We start from the raw sequence: 5,486 nt of genomic DNA, 5'->3' as shown, positions 1-5,486 counted from the left end.
ATTTTTGGACGAAGGTTATGAAGGGCTTACCTTCATCATCTCGGTAAATGAATACATATAAAAGACATAAAACATATGAGAATGTGAGTAATGGTAACATAGAAACAGATTATTTACATTCTTATTTCATTTTATAAACATAAATAAATGCTCATTACTTCTTGTTAAAAGGCACTCGGGTTTGGAGCTTGCTCCGCGTTTGGCGCGTACGGCGGGACGCCCACATCACCACGCGTCCATCTCGGACCCGAAAGTTTTATTCAATCTAATCTAACTGATTTGGTCCTACGTCTGTCGTCATCACTTTCCCTTTCCCTTCCAATCTCCCTTTCCCTTCCAATCTCCGCCTGCAGCGCGAGCTTCATCAGACCGCGCTACTCCTGCCACACTTCACCCATCAGCGTGCGGTGCTCCTTCTCCATCTCCTCCCGCATGCGTAGCCCCCCCCCCCCAATAGATCAGCTCTGCCCCGACCTGGCCCTCCACCTCCCGCGTGAGCTCGAAGCAGGCGTCCTCCATCAGCTCCCGCGCGTTGCGCTCCACCTCGTACCTCTGCGCCTACTGCTTTGTTGCCGCCCGTGCCTCTGCCAGGTTGCGCAGCAGCCTGGCGTTGGCCTGCTCCAGATGTCGTCGGTGCCTCCGCTCTGCGCCGAGCTCGTTCTGGAGGGTGGCCACGGTGTGGCGGGATTTTACTCGGACCTAGGATTTCCACGCCGCTTTTCCCAGTGCCCTCCCACAAGTCGCCTCCCATACCTCTGTCTGTCGCCCTCCTCGCCACGCCTCCCATCGCCTGAGCGCACTTTTGTGCCCGTGAGGGCGACCCGCGGTAAGGTGCTGGCAGCATGGGCTGTCGCGATATCTGCTCACAAGGTCTCTCCGTCACTTGAGCGTGATCACTCCCACGACGGCGACCTGCGGCATGCCGTCAGCGGCGCAGCACAGACTTCCACGACTTCTTTTTCCTAACGACTGTCGTTCGTGATTTGTTCATTTCGTGTCAAGCTTCTGTTCTAAGATGATTGTTCTGTTCTTAAACACATCACTTTTATGCCAGATTCTTCTTAAGTTTCATTCAACAAATTTTGGTATTACTCCCTTCGTCCCCTTTTGATAACCATAATAGGGAAAAAATATGTACCATATTGATCGTCAATTTGTCAAGGAGGGAGCCTTATCAGCGTAAATGTGGCATTAACCACTTGAGTTTCAGCTCCAATGCAAGTTCCATTGGTTCTCCATGCAAGAGGGATGCCGCAGCGCGACGTTCTCAATCAAGGAGATCCACTAGCCGGTGCTCAGGCTGTGGCAGCCGGCGGCGAAGGCCGAAATGCTGCTGCTCAATTCGTGCACTATCCCAGAGTATGTCTGTAGCTGAGTAGCAGTTGTCGCATCTGTTCTCTATTTTGGTCCTAATTACTTGTTCGATATTCTGTCAATAGCAGTAGTAATCAGATCGACTTACCCAATTAATTTAATTAATTTGTCCATATGATATTGCATTTTGGGGAGGCCTTGATTGGTGGTCAGGAAGTCGCTATCCAAGGGCTAAGTAAAGATTCAGAATAAGGTATTATGGAGTTCAGGAATGAAGTTATTCTAACTGCCAAATCGATCCTAATATATATGATTGTCTAGCTGTCTTCCTGACAGAAGTTTGGATGCTATCCTTTTCGGTACGCTTTGACAATCAATACACATTAAACCTTAAATCTTTTTGGGTTATTATTCGCTTAACAAATATCTTACATGCATGTAGTGCTTTTATTTGAATATGCACACAGATAATTCAAGGAAAGATTTGCTATATTGGCCAACGTGATTTAACATAAGCAAAATCACTTCTCACCTATGGTCACTTCCTCTTTTTTTTCAAAAAAACAAAATTTGTTGGTACTCAGGAATGGGTTGTGTGTCTTGGTTTTCGTCTTGTGGTTTCAGCTTTACATTGACCACTTGAGTTCCATCTCCAATGCAAGTTCCATTGGTTCTCCATGCAAGAGGGATGCCGCAGCGCGATGTTCTCCATCATGGAGATCCACTAGCTGGCGCTCGGGCTGTGGCAGCCGGCGGCGAAGGACGAAATGCTGCTGCTCAATTCGTGCACTATCCCAGAGTATGTCCCTAGCTGAGTAGCAGTTGTCGCATCTGTTCTCTATTTTGGTCCTAATTACTTGTTCGATATTCTGTCAATAGCAGTAGTAATCAGATCGACTTATCCAATTAATTTAATTAATTTGTCCATATGATATTGCATTTGGGGAGGCCTTGATTGGTGGTCAGGAAGTCGCTATCCAAGGGCTAAGTAAAGATTCAGAATAAGGTATTATGGAGTTCAGGAATGAAGTTATTCTAATTGTCAAATTGATCCTAATATATATGATTGTCTAGTTGTCTGTCTGACAGAAGTTTGGATGCTATCCTTTTCGGTACGCTTTGATAATCAATACACACTAAACCTTAAATCTTTTTGGGTTATTATTCTCTTAACAAATATCTTACATGCATGTAGTGCTTTTATTTGAATATGCACACAGATAATTCAAGGAAAGATTTGCTAGATTGGCCAACGTGATTTAACATAAGCAAAATTACTTCTCGCCTATGGTCACTTCCTCTTTTTTTTTAAAAAACAAAATTTGTTGGTACTCAGGAATGGGTGGTGTGTCTTGGTTTTCGTCCTGTGGTTTCAGCTTTACATTGACCACTTGAGTTCCAGCTCCAATGCAAGTTCCATTGGTTCTCCATGCAAGAGGGATGCCGCGACGCGACGTTCTCCATCAAGGAAATCCACTAGCCGGCGCTCGGGCTGTGGCAGCCGGCGGCGAAGGTCAAAATGTTGCTGCTCAATTCGTGCACTATCCTAGAGTATGTCCCTAGCTGAGTAGCAGTTGTCGCATCTGTTCTCTATTTTGGTCCTAATTACTTGTTCGATATTCTGTCAATAGCAGTAGTAATCAGATCGACTTACCCAATTAATTTAATTAATTTGTCCATATGATATTGCATTTTGGGGAGGCCTTGATTGGTGGTCAGGAAGTCGCTATCCAAGGGCTAAGTAAAGATTCAGAATAAGGTATTATGCAGTTCAGGAATGAAGTTATTCTAACTGCCAAATCGATCCTAATATATATGATTGTCTAGTTGTCTGCCTGACAGAAGTTTGGATGCTATCCTTTTCGGTACGCTTTGGTAATCAATACACACTAAACCTTAAATCTTTTTGGGTTATTATTCTCTTAACAAATACCTTACATGCATGTAGTTCTTTTATTTGAATATGCACACAGATAATTCAAGGAAAGATTTGCTATATTAGCCAACGTGATTTAACATAAGCAAAATCACTTCTCACCTATGGTCACTTCCTCTTTTTTTAAAAAAACAAAATTTGTTGGTACTCAGGAATGGGTTGTGTGTCTTGGTTTTCGTTTTGTGGTTTCAGCTTTACATTGACCACTTGAGTTCCATCTCCAATGCAAGTTCCATTGGTTCTCCATGCAAGAGGGATGCCGCAGCGCGACGTTCTCCATCAAGGAGATCCACTAGCTGGCGCTCGGGCTGTTGCAGCCGGCGGCGAAGGCCTAAATGTTGTTGCTCAATTCGTGCACTATCCCAGAGTATGTCCCTAGCTGAGTAGCAGTTTTCGCATCTGTTCTCTATTTTGGTCCTAATTACTTGTTCGATATTCTGTCAATAGCAGTAGTAATCAGATCGACTTATCCAATTAATTTAATTAATTTGTCCATATGATATTGCATTTTGGGGAGGCCTTGATTGGTGGTCAGGAAGTCGCTATCCAAAGTAAAGATTCAGAATAAGGTATTATGGAGTTCAGGAATGAAGTTATTCTAACTGCCAAATCGATCCTAATATATATGATTGTCTAGCTGTCTGCCTGACAGAAGTTTGGATGCTATCCTTTTCGGTACGCTTTGGTAATCAATACACACTAAACCTTAAATCTTTTTGGGTTATTATTCTCTTAACAAATATCTTACATGCATGTAGTGCTTTTATTTGAATATGCACACAGATAATTCAAGGAAAGATTTGCTATATTGGCCAACGTGATTTAACATAAGCAAAATCACTTCTCACCTATGGTCACTTCCTCTTTTTTTAAAAAAAACAAAATTTGTTGGTACTCAGGAATAGGTTGTTTGTCTTGGTTTTCGTCTTGTGGTTTCAGCTTTACATTGACCACTTGAGTTCCATCTCCAATGCAAGTTCCATTGGTTCTCCATGCAAGAGGGATGCCGCAGCGCGACGTTCTCCATCAAGGAGATCCACTAGCTGGCGCTCGGGCTATTGCAGCCGGCGGCGAAGGCCGAAATGCTGTTGCTCAATTCGTGCACTATCCCAGAGTATGTCCCTAGCTGAGTAGCAGTTGTCGCATCTGTTCTCTATTTTGGTCCTAATTACTTGTTCGATATTCTGTCAATAGCAGTATTAATCAGATCGACTTACCCAATTAATTTAATTAATTTGTCCATATGATATTGCATTTTGGGGAGGCCTTGATTGGTGGTCAGGAAGTCGCTATCCAAGGGCTAAGTAAAGATTCAGAATAAGGTATTATGGAGTTCAGGAATGAAGTTATTCTAACTGCCAAATCGATCCTAATATATACGATTGTCTAGCTGTCTGCCTGACAGAAGTTTGGATGCTATCCTTTTTGGTACGCTTTGATAATCAATACACACTAAACCTTAAATCTTTTTGGGTTATTATTCTCTTAACAAATATCTTACATGCATGTAGTGCTTTTATTTGAATATGCACATAGATAATTCAAGGAAAGATTTACTAGATTGGCCAATGTGATTTAACATAAACAAAATCACTTCTCAGTTCTCACCTACGGCCACTTCCTCGTTTTTTAAAACAAAATTTGTTGGTACTTAGGAATGGGTGGTGTGTTTTGGTTTTCGTCTTGTGGTTTCAGCTTTACTTTCCAATGATATTTTTCACTTTACCATTTATTATATAATGTCCATTGTGTGCTAAATTTTTCTGTTTATTATATAATGTTTAATGAGAAGTGTGCATTTATTTTTTCTTTGCTATCCTACCAGACGTATATACTTGACGACAGTTACTATAGAGTTTAATTGTTTGGGTCTTGTACATTCTGTTATTAGTTTGATCTGATTTATGCCAAACTTGTGTGAATGCTATCAGGAAGTTGCTGCTTTGTCTTGATGTCTCAGACCCTTAGCTATGTATACTGACTATCAACACCATCTTTATGATTGGCAAGAATTGCTTCACTATCTATGCATGATTTTCTTTTTGAAACCAATTTTATTGCTGCACTTTATTTTGTTTTGCATTACTCATGTTTGGATCACTTCACAAATTAGGAAAGCCTATGTGTCTTCCTCCCCTGAAGTTTCAGTGTTCATTACTTTTCTGTTAACCTCAAAAATTAGCTTAGTTGTATTGAACACTAGGTTTTATTCTACCTGTTTATGTTTCAAAGTGTT

General features: G+C 41.7%; 1 long non-coding RNA gene across 13 annotated transcripts; it reads left to right on the top strand.

Annotated features, from left to right (window-relative positions):
• The first annotated feature begins 341 nt into the window (after positions 1-341).
• On the top strand, positions 342-5,154 carry LOC103635057 (uncharacterized). 13 transcript variants are annotated; one of them, XR_002749059.2, is made up of 7 exons: positions 342-1,567; positions 1,939-2,113; positions 2,263-2,320; positions 2,691-3,073; positions 3,443-3,617; positions 4,190-4,364; positions 4,515-5,154. It is a non-coding gene; the product is annotated as an uncharacterized lncRNA (long non-coding RNA). The 13 variants fall into 13 exon arrangements; XR_002749060.2 differs by lacking the exon at positions 4,515-5,154 and having other exon boundaries at positions 2,691-2,865; positions 3,016-3,073; positions 4,190-4,492; XR_002749062.2 differs by lacking the exon at positions 4,515-5,154 and adding an exon at positions 3,768-3,819 and having other exon boundaries at positions 4,228-4,492.
• The last annotated feature ends 332 nt before the right edge of the window (positions 5,155-5,486 follow it).

This window comes from Zea mays, chromosome 8 (assembly GCF_902167145.1).
Source record: "Zea mays cultivar B73 chromosome 8, Zm-B73-REFERENCE-NAM-5.0, whole genome shotgun sequence".
Classification (NCBI taxonomy): Eukaryota; Viridiplantae; Streptophyta; class Magnoliopsida; order Poales; family Poaceae; genus Zea; species Zea mays.
The sequence above is the reverse complement of the archived record's forward strand: the minus strand, read 5'-3'. Positions and strand labels throughout refer to the sequence as shown.